At 46.2% G+C, this 16553-nt stretch overlaps 1 pseudogene; it reads right to left on the bottom strand.

Annotated features, from left to right (window-relative positions):
* Window positions 1–14913, bottom strand: part of LOC119279765 — a 52308-nt pseudogene extending 37395 nt beyond the window's left edge.
* Window positions 14914–16553: the final 1640 nt, after the last annotated feature.

Genomic DNA, 16553 nt, shown 5'->3' with positions numbered 1-16553 from the left:
TTGTTGCAATCCGTTGTGAATTCTCCTCATGTTTATAGTCAAAATAAAGCTTTTACCAAACATATTTTTGATGCCTTGATGCAATCTTTTGATGAAAAACTTAATTTGGAAGTTTCTATACCTAGAAAACTTAATGATGAGTGGGAACCTACTATAAAGATTAAAACTAAATATCATGAGTGTTATGCTTTATGTGATTTGGGTGCTAGTGTTTCCATGATTCCGAAAACTTTATGTGATATTCTAGGTTTCCATGATCTTGATGATTGCTCTTTAAATTTGCACCTTGCGGATTCCACCATTAAAAAGCCAATGGGAAGAATCAATGATGTTCTCATTGTTGCAAATATAAATTTGGTGCCCGTAGATTTTATCGTTCTTGATATAGATTGCAATCTTTCTTGCCCTATTATTCTTGGTAGACCTTTCCTTAGAACGATTGGCGTGATTATTGATATGAAGGAAGGGAATATTAGATTCCAATTTCCATTAAGGAAAGGCATGGAGCACTTTCAAAGAAAGAAAGTTAAATTACCTTATGAATCTATCATGTGAGCTACTTATGAATTGAGTGCCAAAGATGGCACTACTTATATCTATCTTCGCTTTTATGCCTAGCTAGGGGCGTTAAACGATAGCGCTAGTTGGGAGGCAACCCAATTTTATTTGTGTTTTTTTTGTTTTTGTTCATGTTTAGTAATAAATTTTGCATCTACCTTATGTTTAGATGTGTTTTTATGTTTTAATTAGTGTTTGTTCCAAGTAGAACCTATAGGATAACCTATGGTGATAGTTAATTTGATTCTGCTGAAAACAGAAACTTTGCGCGCACGAACTTAGTTTTGTTAATTAACAGAAACGTGATTTTGCGTTGATTCGTTTTGCTGTAGATCAATAGACAAATTGCCCAGGACTTCCTATTTTGGTAGGAGTTTTTAGACTTCCAGAAGTATTCGAGGGTTACAGATTGCTACAGACTGTTCTGTTTTTGACAGATTCTGTTTTTCGTGTGTTGTTTGCTTATTTTGATGCATCTATGGCTAGTATTAAGTAGTATGAAACATAGAGAACTTGAAATATAGTAGGTTTAACACCAGTATAAATAAAGAATTAGTTCATTACAGTACCTTATGTGGTGGTTTTGCTTTCTTTCACTAACGGAGCTTATGAGATTTCCTATTGAGTTTTGTGTTGTGAAGTTTTCAAGTTTTGGGTAAAGATTTGATGGACTGTGGAATAAGGAGTGGAAAAAGCCTAAGCTTGGGGATGCCCATGGCTCCCCAAGATATTCAAGGATAGCCAAAAGCCTAAGCTTGGGGATGCCCCCGGAAGGCATCCCCTCTTTCGTCTTCGTTCATTGGTAACTTTACTTGGAGTTATATTTTTATTCGCCACATGATACGTGTTTTGCTTGGAGCATCGTGTATGATATTAGTTTTTGCTTTTAATTTTACACAATCATCCTTGATGTACACACCTTTTGGGAGAAGCCCACTTGATTGGAATTTATTAGAATACGCTATGTGCTTCACTTATATTTTTTGACCTTGATAGTTTTTGCTCTAGTGCTTCACTTATATCTTTTAGAGCACGGCGGTGGCTTAATTTTGTAGAAATTGCTAGTCTATCATGCTTCACTTATATTATTTTGGGAGTCTCTTAGAACAACATGGTATTTGCTATGGTTATAAAATTGGTCCTAGAATGGTAGGCATCCAAGTTCGGTATAATAAAAACTATCATAGAAAGTGAACTGGATGCTATGATCAATTTGAAACTTGATAATTGTTTTGAGATATTAGAGGTGGTAATATTAGAGTCATGCTAGTTGGGTGATTATGAATTTAAAGAATACGTGTGTTGAAGTTTGTGATTGTCGTAGCATGCACGTATGGTGAACCGCTTTGTGATGAAGTTGGAGCACAATTTTATTTATTGATTGTATTCCTTATGAGTGGCGGTTGGGGACGAGCGATGGTCTTTTCCTACCAATCTATCCCCCTAGGAGCATGCGTGTAATGCTTTGTTTTTGATGACTTGTAGATTTTTGCAATAAGTACACGAGTTCTTTTTGACTAATGTTGAGTCCATGGATTATATGCACTCTCACCCTTCCACCATTGCTAGCTTCTCTTGTGCCGCGCAACGTTCGCCGGTACCATACACCCACCATATACCTTCCTCAAAACAGCCACAATAGCTACCTATTATGGCATTTCCATAGCCGTTCCGAGATATATTGCCATGCAACTTTCCACCGTTCTGTTTATATGACACGCATCATTATTGTCATATTGCTCTTTGCATGATCATGTAGTTGACATCGTATTTGTGGCTAAGCCACCTTCATAATTTTCATACATGTCACTCTTGATTCATTGCATATCCCGGTACACCACTTGAGGCATTCATATAGAGTGATATCTTGTTCTAAGTATTGAGTTGTAATCTTGAGTTGTAAGTAAATAAAAGTGTGATGATCTTCATTATTAGAGCATTGTTCCAGTGAGGAAAGGATGATGGAGACTATGATTCCCCCACAAGTCGGGATGAGACTTCGGACTTTAAAAGAATAAGAAAGAGAAAAATAAAAAAAGAAAGGCCAAATAAAGAGGAGGCCCAAAAAATGAAAAAAAAAAACATAAAAATGAGAAAAAAAGAGCGAAGGGACAATACTACTATCCTTTTTACCACACTTATGCTTCAAAGTAGCACCATGATCTTCATGATAGAGAGTCTCCTATGTTGTCACTTTCCTATACTAGTGGGAATTTTTCATTATAGAACTTGGCTTGTAAATTCCAATGATGGGCTTCCTCAAAATGCCCTAGGTCTTCATGAGCAAGCAAGTTGGATGCACACCCACTTAGTTTCCTTTGTTGAGCTTTCATACATTTATAGCTCTAGTGCATCCGTTGCATGACAATCTCTACTCACTCACATTGATATCTATTAATGGGCATCTCCATAGCCCGTTGATACGCCTAGTTGATGTGAGGCTATGTTCTTCCTTTTTGTCTTCTCCACAATCACCATTCTATTCCACATATAGTGCTATGTCCATGGCTCACGTTCATGTATTGCGTGAAAGTTGAAAAAGTTTGAGATTACTAAAGCATGAAACAATTGCTTGGCTTGTCATCGGGGTTGTGCATGATTAAATACTTTGTGTGATGAAGATAGAGCAACAGCCAGACTATATGATTTTGTAGGGATAACTTTCTTTAGCCATGTTATTTTGAGAAGACATGATTGCTTTGATGAGTATGCTTGAAGTATTATTATTTCTTATGCCAATATGAACTTTTATTTTGAATCATTTGGATCTGAACATTCATGCCACAATAAAGAAAATTACATTGAGAATTTTGCTAGGTAGCATTCCACATCAAAAATTATGTTTTTTATCATTTACCTACTCGAGGACGAGCAGGAATTAAGCTTGGGATGCTTGATACGTCTCCAACGTATCTATAATTTTTGATAGTTCCATGCTATTATATTACCCGTTTTGGATGTTTATGGGCTTTACTTTACATATTTATATCATTTTTGGGACTAACCTACTAACCGGAGGCCCAGCCCGTATTGCTGTTTTTTTGCCTATTTCAGTGTTTCGAAGAAAAGGAATATCAAACGGAGTCCAAACGGAATGAAACCTTCAGGAGCGTGATTTTTGGAACGAACGTGATCCAGAGGACTTGGAGTGTATGTCAAGAAGCAGTCGAGGCGGCCACGAGGGTGTAGGGTGCGCCCACCCCTACTAGGAGCGCCCACCCTATCTCGTGGGCCCCTCGGACGGCCACCGACCTACTTCTTCCTCCTATATATACCCACGTACCCCGAGAACATCAGAACAAGCCACAAAAACCTAATTCCACCGACGCAACTTTCTGTATCCGCGAGATCCCATCTTGGAGCCTTCGCCGGTGCTCCGTCGGAGGGGGAATCGACCATGGAGGGCTTCTACATCAACACCATAGCCCCTCCGATGAGTTGTGAGTAGTTTACCATAGACCTTCGGGTCCATAGTTATTAGCTAGATGGCTTCTTCTCTCTTTTTGGATCTCAATACCATGTTCTCCTCGATCTTCTTGGAGATCTATTCGATGTAACTCTTTTTGCGGTGTGTTTGTCGAGATCCGATGAATTGTGGGTTTATGATCTAGTTTATCTATGAGAAATATTTGAATCTCCTCTGAATTCTTTTATTTGTGATTAAGTTATCTTTGCAAGTCTCTTCGAATTATCAGTTTGGTTTGGCCTACTAGATTGATCTTTCTTGCAACGGGAGAAGTGCTTAGTGTCGGTGTCAAAACCGGCGGATGTCGGGTAGGGGGTCCCGAACTGTGCGTCTAAGGCTAATGGTAACAGGAGGCAGGGGACACGATGTTTTACCCAGGTTCAGGACCTCTCGATGGAGGTAATACCCTACTTCCTTCTTGATTGATCTTGACGATATGAGTATTACAAGAGTTGATCTACCACGAGATCATAGAGGCTAAACCCTAGGAGCTAGCCTATGATTATGATTGTTGTTGTCCTACGGACTAAATCTCCGGTTTATATAGACACGGGAGGGGCTAGGATTACATAAAGTCGGTTACAGAGAAGGAGATCTACATATTTGAATATCCAAGCTTGCCTTCCACGCAAAGGAGACTCCCATCCGGACACGGGACAAAGTCTTCAATCTTGTATCCTCATAGTCGAAGAGTCCAGCCAAAGTATATAGTCCGGCTGTCCCAGGACCCCTTAATCCAGGACTCCCTCAGTAGCCCCTGAACCAGGCTTCAATGACGATGAGTCCGGCGCACAGATTGTCGTCGACATTGCAAGGCGTGTTCTTCTCCGAATACTCCATAGACGATTTATAACACGGGAATCGTGTCCGGCTCTGCAAAACAAATTCCACATACCACCGAAGAGAATACAATATTCCACAGATCCAATCTGCTAACAGCTTTTTATAGCATGACGTCATGCCATGGCCCAGTCATTATTCCAACTGTTTTCATAACCTATTGACGCACATATCGCGAGGCGGTTTTATCAGCACGTCCTGTCGAAGCAGAGATCGTGTCCCCTCATTGCGGGATTCTCATTAATATGGGTGCGAGTAACCCAACCGTGCCATCATCGTGGCGCTTGGAGAAATAAGCGTTTTTAGAGGGCAAGTGGGGAGGCGCAGGATCTTTGCTGCCTTTATAAGGGGATAAGAACCTTCCCTTTCACCCATGCCCTTCTCTACTCATCCATTCCTTTCCGCTCGAGCCCTAGTGCCCAAGCGCTCCTCTTCTCCGCCAAAAAAGGCTTCCCGAAGATGTCCGGATCTGGAGCAGGAGGCAAGTGGATGGCCTCTACCGTCCGGGAGAAGGATATCAATAAGCTTCAGGGGGCGGGTATCTGGCCAAGAGAATTGGCCACCGTCTTCCGACGGCGGGACAGATCGTCCCCACCTCGGAACCCCACGAGAGGGTGGTATTTCTCCCTCACTTTGTCCGCGGGCTAGGGTTTCCCCTCCACCCATTTGTTCGCGGCATCATGTACTACTATGATATTGATTTCCATGATCTATCCCCAAATTCCTTCCTCAACATCTCGACATTCATAGTCGTGTGCGAGGCCTTTCTCCGCGTTCCACCACACTTCGGCTTATGGCTAAAGGTTTTTAATGTAAAGCCCAAGGTAGTGAGCGGTGAGCATGCCGAATGCGGAGGTGCCATGGTGAGTAAGATGCCCAATGTTACATGGCCGACAGGGACTTTCAATGATTCCGTCAAGGAGTGGTAGCAGCAGTGGTTCTACATCACCGAGCCGCGTGGCAAGGAGTTGACCGCCATTTCGGAGTTCAGATCTGGTCCCCCCTGCGACTTACGTCCTGGCACAAGAAGGGATTGTGCTGGGCTTCATCTGACGAGCTATCAGAGCTCCAGACGCGCGTCCAAGAGATGGGAGACAAGAGCGTCAAGCTCGTCAATGTAGTCCAGGTGATGTTGGTTCGTCGGATTCTACCATGTCAACACCGAGCTTGCAATATATGGGAGTTCGACCCGGCCAAGCACCAGACCCTCCTAGAACTCTTTGGCTCTATGCACAAAGACATCTGGAAGGTGCTTTTTAAGTCCGACAAACCATGGCCGGACTCCACTGAGGACCGGGGCTACCAACTGTCCCGCCCCGCAAGTTCGGTAAGCAACTGAATGTTTGATAATTCATGTGTTCTATCCGTACATCCTGACGAAAATACTTAACGTATCTCCCATCATTTTCCTAGGGCTGGGCGAACAAGGCGGGGCGGATCTACTGTCCAGCCCCTCTGCCAGAAGAACTAGCCGGGCCACTTCTGATGAAGATGTTGGTCCCAGCACCATATAAAGCACCGAAGAAGAAGACCGAAAAGGAGGCCAAGAAGACCAGGGCGGCCTCCATTGCCGTGGTGCCCCGGACACAAAATCCAAAGACTCCAATGCCCATTCTTCCTTTGAATAGGACGGGGAGGAGGAGGACGAATCCCCCGTAGGGGGAAACAAGAAAAGAACGTCCTCCAACTACTTGGAGGCCTATTCGCCTAAGAGGGGAAAAACTCCTCTTCAAGAGGAGTCCACTGGCGCCACCGATAGTAGCCCGGAGTGGGGTCCCAGGGCCGAGCCCCTGGTGAACTCGTAAGTATAAAATCCAAACACACACATGTGTCCTGACTTGTCATGGCATCACATTCTAATCTGAGCCGTGCTTATTCTTTTCAGCCCGAAGCCCCGTGCCGAACAATCCTCGTCAGAAGATCTTCTGGGTTCGGACGCTATGGAGAGAAGGACACCCCCGAAGGCCTCCTCGTCCAAACGTTGGAATGAAACTGAGGTTTCGTCCCAGAAAAAACCCAGGCCACGGAGGAGGGGAGAAGGTCGCAAAGGCGGCGCTAGGAGGCCATACTTCTGGGGCCGGTCACACGGGAGAGAAAGCTCTCGTGGGTGTCGATGGCGGGGGTCATATTGAATCCGGACCCAAGCCGAACACGGTTCTAGAGACCCATAATGTCCTCGAGTCAGACAGACAGCCTCCGCCAACTGGAGGAGGTATGCCTGCTCCACCAGCCGCCTCTGTCCAACCAGAGGTGCCAGATACTTTATTGCCGGCGCTGAGGGGTGCCTCCATCGTTGATGAACACCATGCCCTCATGGGTGCGGTGATCGAGAAGATTTAGTCCGCTGAGAGTGGACTGAATGAATCCTGTATCAGCCTCATAAGAGGCTTTGAGGTATGTTTTATGAGTTTTTGGGAGAGTGTCATGGTATAGATAGTAGCCCCTGATACACTGTTCGGTAAAAGAAACAACCGAATAGAGGATCAAATTCATGTTCGCAGGAGACTCACTTGATGACATTTATCACTCTTTTTAACCAGTAGGCATCTGTAGCGACTGTCGCCTCTCAAGTTGTGGAAGTATCCGGGCTGAGCCATAGTCTGGAGCGGGCCGAAGGAGAACTTGGCCAAGTGAAGAGATAGCTGGAGGATACTCAAGGTATGTAGAGACCTTGTTTATGTAGCACAAATGAATAAGTGTACATGATGAAAATTTGTTTATAATGTGCTCTAGGAGCGATGGCCGAAATTGAGGCTCTCAGGAGGGTTGTGGCCGAAGCCGAGAAGAAGGCAGCGGCAGAGCAGGCTCGTCGTGGGAAACATCAGGCTAGAGTTATTGAGGCTGAGCGAGAGCTTCAAGAGGCCATGCAGAAATGCGAGACCTTGGAGCAAAGTTTAGCAGGGAAAGAATCCGAACTCTCCCAGGCTCGCCAACCCGCAAGTGATGCCTCGGGGGAAGCCCAAGGTGCCCTAAAGGAAATCCAGGAGGCGAGGAAGATTGCGGCTGGTAAGGCTTTTTCTGTACTTAGCAAGTATTGGAGATGAAAAAAAAATCAAATTTGACAACTTGAGTTTTCATGTATACAGGGGTATTTGCGGAGCTGCCGCGCAGCATATCTAACGCAGCCCAATTCTACCGAGCCAAAGGTGGGAATACTGCAGATAAGCTCTTCTGGATGCAGAATCTGGCACCGAATTATCTGGTGCCTTTCTCCGATCAGCTGAAGCAGCTGGTCGAGCTGCATAAGGCGGCCGAGTTAGCCATGAAGGATTTAATTATCCGGTTGTGGCCTACTGAGCCGATTCCAAGCAGCTACTTCGGACTCGTGAAGCGGCTTGTAAGTGTCTGCCCTCGACTTGAAGTCATCAAGCGGTCGGTCTGCATAGAAGGTGCACGAATGGCCTTCGCCCGTGCCAAGGTGCATTGGGTGAAGATGGATGAAAAGCTGATGACCGAGGGACCGCCGGAGGGCCGGGGAAGGAGCACTGCAAGCCCGGACTGTATTATGAAGGTGACTTGAAAGGGGCCCACCTTGCAGCGGAGCAATGCACCAAGGACATTATATTTCCATAAATACCGTCATGTTCATCCTTTGTAATATTTGAACAAGGACATTCTTATCATCTATTGCTTGTTGTTTGAAAGTTTTTCCTCTTGTGCGGCCGTTTTATATATTCCTGAGAGTCAGCCAGTCGTCGGCTTCTGCCCCCAAGTAGTGAGTACGGGGGTGTTCGGGATAAACCTGAGCACTCTTTATCCCAATTTTGGGTCCCTAAAGGAGGTGTTCAGCACAGCGAACCAGGCAATCAGACAATAGGGCTTTATCGCTCTCACTTAGCCATAGGAGTTGTTACAAGGAAGGTAGGCGCAGCCCCTGGTGTTCGGAAGACCGCACTAGGGGCTTTATAAGCGCCTGATCGGAAAAGGCTGATCCATCACACGCTGCATTGTTTATAGCATTATGCGGAAGGAATCCTTAAACATTTTAGAACCTCTTGAACAGCTGACCAGCTCTTGCTACATCATGACAATCAGTTTTCGGCTTTCTCTACTGAGGTGCTCGTCCGGAAGAACCGGGACACAATCGCAATAATTCTCCCAGTGATACCTTAGCCGATGTAGCAGAACGTAAGGTACCAAAACATATGAGCCGGGCAAACCCAACTATTGACCCAAGACATGATTCGGAGTTGATGCATATAATCCTATAAGTTCGGGTTGCCGGACTACCGTAAAGGTGTTCGGACTTTTTTGCCGTAGTATGGGCATGACGAAGCCCCTGGCATATTAAGGCATATCGCAATAAGCAGCCGCCTTTTAACAAAAGAGTTTTAAATAATAAATAGGAGTAGGTGAGCATCACGTAAATCCACATGTTGTATTTGCATAATACGTCAATGCATATGAGTACAGATGATGTGATAAAAATAAATATGATTGCGGAAACTGCTGATACCCGGCGTGAGGAAGTTTCCTTCGGATCCGAGGTGTATTCGGATGATTATAGGGGAATATCTAGAGATTCCCTGACGCGCTCGAACTGTTCCCACACCATCCATCATAGTCTACGTAAAGGTGAACCTGTAAAGAAAACATAAGAAATGGTGTTGCGGCACCTGGCGGTTGAGCCACAGTATGTGTCTTGTATTATCCTTTTCCGGAGTGTTTTTAATTAATCTCCGGGCGGGCGGGGCTGTCCTGCCGCGCGGTAGTTCGGACTCCTTTGATAGTGTTCGGGAGCTTAGTCTTCGACTCGAGGTTCGACTGTAAGGTGCCGTCCGTTGTTCTTGCTGTTAAAGCGGTGGTAGACTCTTCGGCCGTGAGGGAGAGTTTGGACCTGCCATTAACCATGATGACGCCGCGTGGACCGGGCATCTTTAATTTATGGTAGGCATAATGTGGCACCGCATTGAACCGAGCGAATGCGGTTCGTCCGAGCAGGGCCTGATGGTCACTACGAAAGGGGGCGATGTTGAAAACTAAGTCTTCGGTACGGTGATTGTCCGGAGATCCGAAGACCACTTCCAGTGTGATTGAGCCCGTGCAACAGACCTCTACACCTGGTATGATCCTTTAAAGGTGGTTTTTGTGGGCTTGACCCTTAAGGGGTTGATTCCCATTTTGCGCACTGTATCCTGGTAAGGCAGGTTCAGGCTGCTGCCTCCGTCCATGAGTACTCGTGTGAGATGGAATCCGTCGATGATAGGGTCGAGGACCAATGCGGTCGGTCCGTCATGACGGATACTGGTAGGGTGGTCCCTGCGATCGAAAGTGATCAGGCAAGAGGACCACGGGTTGGACTTTGGGTCGATTGTACAGACCTCCCTGAGTGCACGTTTCCACTTGGGAATGTGGCTTGTGCATATCATATTCACCATTTTCACCTGGGGAGGGAATTTCATCTGTCCTCCAGTATTCGGTGATCGGGGCTCTTCGGCGTTGTCCTCACTTTGAGACCCCTTCCCCTTGTTTTCGGTGTCTGTCCTGCCAGCTTGTCTGAAGACCCAGCATTCTCTATTGGTGTGGTTGGCTGGTTTTCCAGGGGTGCCATGAATTTGGCATGGGCGGTCGAGTATGCGGTCAAAACTGGACGGGCCTGAATTGTTTTTGTTGAATGGTTTCTTCCGCTGACCGGACTTAGAGCCGCTAAATCCGGCATTGACTGACGTGTCTTCGGCATTATCACCGTTTTTGCGGCGCTTGTGTTTTTTGCATCGTGATTTGTCATTGCTATCCTTGGCTTTCGATGTGCCGGGATTGCTTGTTGAATTGTTGCTACGAGCCAACCAGCTATCCTCGCCTGCGCAAAAGCGGGCATGAGTGTTGTGAGGGCTGCCATGGACTTTGGCTTCTCCTGGCCGAGATGTCGGACAAGCCAGTCGTCACGGATGTTATGCTTAAAGGACGCTAGGGCTTCGGCATCCGGGCAGTCGACGATTTGGTTCTTTTTAGTTAGGAACCGGGTCCAAAATTTCCTGGGTGACTCTCCGGGCTGCTGGGTTATGTGAATTAGATCATCAGCATCCGGTGGTCACACATAAGTGCCCTGGAAGTTGTCAAGGAATGCGTTTGCCAGCTTCTCCCAACTCCCGATGGAGTTCACCGGCAAGCTATTCAGCCAATGCTGAGCCGGTCCCTTTAGTTTTAGTGGGAGGTACTTGATGGCATGTAGGTCATCTCCGCGGGCCATGTGAATGTGGAGGAAAACATCTTATATCCATACTGCGGGGGTCTGTGGTACCATCGTATGATTCAATGTTCATGGGTTTAAACCCTTCCAGGAATTCATGATTCATTACTTCATCCGTGAAGCATAGGGGATGTGCGGCGCCTCTGTGCTAGGCTTCATTGAATTTGGCCCAGCTGGATTTGTTAGTGTATCCGGCGTGACGATCCTTGTCATGTGTTGGGGCGCGTCCCCGTGATCCGTAGATCTATCTTGACTGTCTTGCTTTGTTTTCCAATACATCTCGCAGGTCCTTCGTGTAGCCCCTGGCCCTAGTATTATCGTTTGATTGGAGGCGGGATGCGGTCAGGACTTCGGGCTGGTACGCCGCTTTGTCTCGGCCATGGGGTGGCCGGTCAGCCGCATCATGCACCGGTAGCGTGGGCTTTAAAGCCTCTTCCTCGAGTTGAGGTAGCAGCCTGTGCTTTGGGTAGCTTTTGCTAGGGCGCTCGAGTCCGTATTCCACGGCAGCCAGGACCTCGGTCCATCTGTCGGTTAGTAGATCTTGATCAGCTTGAAGCTCTTGCTGCTTTTTCTTCAGGCTTTTTGCAGTGGCTATAAGCCGGCGTTTGAAGCACTCCTGCTCGACGGGATCCTCAGGCAGGATGAATTCTTCATCGCCAAGGCTCACTTCGTCTTCGGAGAGACGCATGTAATTATCGTCCTCTGATTCTCCATCAGTTGCCTGTTCTTTAGGGCTAGCTTGCCCATCCTCTTGCGCGGCCTGCTCGAAGCCTGGCTGGGCAAGATTGTATTTGTCTTTGGCACCATCCGGATTGTTATCTCTTGTGCCGATATCACTATTTTTGCTGTGGCGGGGCTTGGACCGGCGCCGATGACACCGGTGTCTACATTGCTTCTCCAAGGGGTTATCTTCCGTTGCCTCATCGCCATTGTTTTCTGTAGGGGTGTCCACCATATAAATATCATATGATGAGGTGGCTTTCCAGCACCCTATAGGCAGTGGTTGTTGTTCTTCTCCAGCATCGTCGTCCATACCATCGATGTCTTCGGAGTCGAAGTCAAGCACGTCGGTTAAGTGACCGACAGTGACTATAAAGTGGGTGGTGGGTGGGAGACGAATTTCTTCGTCGTCCGCACCCCGCTCGAGCCGGACATAGTTTGGCCAAGAATCTCCTGACAAGGAAAGAGACCTTAATGAATTTAGCACGTCACCCAAGGGCGAGTGCTGAAAAATATCCACGGCGGTGAACTCCATGATCGGTGCCCAATCAGATTCGATAGGCACGGATGCACGCGGTTCGGTTCCTGTGGCCAGAGACGAGTCTGAGGGTCCGATGACACCACTCTCATAGGAGGAGGAATCAGTGTTCGGCTCCGACGTCGATGAGTGTGTGGCTTCCATGGCGGGGGCCATCCACCCGCCCTTGGAAGTCACGATCTGCTCCGAATTGATTCTTGGTGCCCGCGCTGGCGCGAACTCCCGAATACTGTCCGATGGTAGATCAAGGTCATGCCCATTGTGACCGTTTGGCACACCTGTCATGGGCTTGAATCCATCGAAGATCAAGTCTCCACGGATGTCGGCAGTATAGTTTAAGCTTCCAAACCTGACCTGATGGCCAGGGGCGTAGCTGTCAATCTGCTCCAGATAGCCAAGCGAGTTGGCCCGCAGTACGAAGCCGCCGAATACGAAGATCTATCCGGGAAGAAAAAACCTCCCCCTGGTCCGCATCGTTGAAGATGATTGAAGGAGCCATCAAGCCTTACAGCTACGGCACAGTGGAACTCTCAATGAAAGCACCAATGTCAGTGTCAAAACCGGCGGATCTCGGGTAGGGGTCGTGAACTGTGCGTCTAAGGCTAATGGTAACAGGAGGCAGGGGACATGATGTTTTACCCAGGTTCGGGCCCTCTCGATGGAGGTAATACCCTACTTCCTGCTTGATTGATCTTGATGATATGAGTATTACAAGAGTTGATCTACCACGAGATCGTATAGGCTAAACCCTAGGAGCTAGCCTATGATTATGTTTGTTGTTGTCTTACGGACTAAACCCTCCGGTTTATACAGACACCGGAGGGGCTAGGGCTACATAAAGTCATTTATAGAGAAGGAGATCTACATATCCGAATATCCAAGCTTGCCTTCCACGCAAAGGAGAGTCCCATCCGGACATGGGACGAAGTCTTCAATCTTGTATCTTCATAGTCCAACAGTCCGGCCAAAGTATATAGTCCGGCTGTCCGAGGACCCCTTAATCTAGGATTCCCTCACTTAGCTTTGGGTTCAATCTTGCAGTGTCCTTTCCCAGTGACAGCAGGGGAAGCAAGGCACGTATTGTATTGTTGCCATCGAGGATAAAAAGATGGGGTTTATATCATATTGCATGAGTTTATCCCTCTACATCATGTCATGTTTCTTAATGCGTTACTCCGTTCTTTATGAACTTAATACTCTAGATGCATGTTGGATAGCGGTCGATGTGTGGAGTAATAGTAGTAGATGCAGGCAGGTGTTAGTCTACTTGTCACGAACGTGATGCCTATATACATGATCATGCCTAGATAATCTCATAATTATTCGCTTTTCTATCAATTGCTCGACAGTAATTTGTTCACCCACCGTAATACTTATGCTATCTATCTTTTATCATATAAGCTTTCAATCTACTTTTATTTGCATCTTTACTTTTCCAATCTATATCATAAAATACCAAAAATAGATTTATCTTATCGTACTATCTCTATCAGATCTGACTTTCACAAGTGGACGTGAAGGGATTGACAACCCCTTTATTGCGTTGGTTGCGAGTTCTTTGTTTGTTTGTGTAGGTGCATGGGACTTTTGAGGAGCCTCCTACTCGATTGATACCTTGGTTCTCAAAAATTGAGGGAAATACTTACGCTACTATTGCTGCATCACCCTTTCCTCTTCAAGGAAAAACCAATGCAAGCTCAAGACGTAGCACCGGTCATAACAAGTTCAAATATATGAAGAAAATTCAAATAGGAACTTATGGTTTAAAAGATGGGGATGATCTAATTTAGTAAAGGTGAAATAAAAGGTTGAGAGAGAGAGAGAGACAGAGAGACACGCACACACACACAGAGAGAGAGAGAGAGACCACTGTCATATTTCTGCCATGCATCCACGCCAAAGACAAATAATGGGGACCACTAGCTATATTTTGCTGATGTATACTAGTGTATAGTAGAAAATATGAATAAAGTGGTCCCACCTGCACGCATCTTGATGCAAGCAATCAATGGCAGATTTGTTGCCGCTAGGTAGCATCATCGCGCAAAAAGTCTTTTTGCCATTCCCCACCATTGTTGCCGCTAGGTAGCATCATCGTGCAAAAAGTCTTTTTGCCATTCCCCACCATTGGCTGGACAGGAAGCTGCTGTGCGGGACATGCAACCTGAGGTTGGGCATGCACTGGTTGGGGATCCCTGTTGATCTCAGCCCATACCTCCTCCACCGTCTTTCGGCACAGCGGGGGAGGCAAGGAGAAGGACATCTGCCGGCATACGCCACTTCATCCTGCATCCCCGCCACCTCCGCCTCCACTAGCACCCACCAGAGGAGCCTCCTCCATTCCCACCAAGCCACCACCGATGGCCGCTTGGAACTCCTCGACATTCCATATGTTGCTCATGAACTCATCCATGTTCATGGACCCAAAATACCCCCCCCACCCACCTCGCACGCCAAGTATTGCAGCTCGTCCAGCGTCAGCGTGAAGATCAAAGACTATAGCGCTGGCGCAACCGTCTACTCCTCACCTTCGAAAATGCACGGGTGTGAGCTAACTTCGTCCTCGGAGAACTTCATGTCTGTGCTCATCTCTGACGCCATCCTATCTCTCCACTATGGTCTCTACGTATGCTCTTGCATGCTTGTGGTGTGTGGTTTAGTCTTGTGCGTCGTGACACCCTATTTATAGCCTGCCGTATGCAAGAGATAAGCATCAATTAAAGCATTAAGTAGCTATTAAATTCATGTGATTGGTAAAAAAGGTGAGCTCTAGATAGATAGATATATAGTAGATCGTTCGTCTCGTACTAGATAGATAGGGAGCTGCCAAAGCGCCAAACATTCACAAGATGCAGCTATCGTAGCACCGCAACGGGGCATCACCTTCTTGTTGTTGACGTTCTGGACTATTCCATCATCTTCTCCACCAGCTATAAAAATAATCAAGACCAAAAGTTGTTACCATTAGCACGCTCACATTAACTGTTTTAAGACTAGGTAATTATTTTGTTGCAAGCAATTGGCAAGTTATGGTAAGTGTGGGAGGGTTTTTTTCTTGGAAAAGAAGGATCACCCCTAGACTCCGATGCACACAGCCATAAGAGTATGAGGGTTGATGATCGCTATCATGGTTGGCCAACGAGGGAGCACAACTGAAGGCTAGTCGTACCATCAAGTAGCAAGTCACGATGGAGGGGGAAAGTGGATGGACTACCCAAGAACTGTTTTAATGACTAAAATTTCACCGCTGCGGCAAAGTGTGCCTACTTGATTAAACTCAACTTGTGTGTCATCTCCACTTCTTCACAAGAGAGGAAAGGTGAAGTCTCCCGCACATATCTAAAATGGACCACACACATAGCATCACGCCATATTAAAACTCAAGTACACATCAACATATTGCTAATTTCCTTTTGTTCCATTTGTTTGAAGTTTCTCACAAACCCATCATCATCTAATAACAGTAACTACAACACAAGTTCACTTGCTTGACCACATAAATATTGACATTTTGTTCCTTATGGGTTTTAGGTACTACTAGTAAATTACCATACCATCACGCTCCGAAAAAAGGTAACTATTATCAACACCATAATTATTGTTGCAGCTCCATCAAAAACACAAAAAAGCTAGAATGCAAGTCATGCCGGTCCTCCTACTAGAACGACTGTAGAAGCTGAATGCCGGATCACTGTTCACCGGATGCAGCTACCGCAGTGCCGCAAGAGAGCGCCACCCTTCTTGGTGTTGACGTTCTCCTTGGACTATCCCATCATCTTCTCCACAAGTTGTAAAAAAACATGACCAGAAGGTGTTTTCTTCAGCACGCATATATTAACTTTGGCAAGCATAGCAATTAGGTTGTTGGAAGGAATTGGCAAATTGTGATTGCTGTAGGATTGTATTTTTTTTCTTAGAAAAGGAGGATCACCCCTGGCCTTCGATGCACACATCCATAATATTATGAGGTTGGATGACCGCCGTCATGGTTTGCCAACTAGGGTGCGCAACTGAAAGCTAGCCCGACTCTCAAGCAACGAGCCGCAACGGAGGGGAAAGGGGATCGACTACAAAGCATTGCAATTGGTGACCACCATCAATTCTAATGGGATCTTGTGTGACCTTTGATTGTAATAACTCAAATGTCACTTGATTTAAAAAATATTTGAATCGCTCAAATTTCACCAACGCGGCAAAGTGCGACTACGTGACTAAACTTAACTCGTGTGTCATTCCACTTC

This window comes from Triticum dicoccoides, chromosome 3B, assembly GCF_002162155.2.
Source record: "Triticum dicoccoides isolate Atlit2015 ecotype Zavitan chromosome 3B, WEW_v2.0, whole genome shotgun sequence".
Taxonomy (NCBI): domain Eukaryota; kingdom Viridiplantae; phylum Streptophyta; class Magnoliopsida; order Poales; family Poaceae; genus Triticum; species Triticum dicoccoides.
This window is presented reverse-complemented; position numbering and strand designations above follow the sequence as displayed.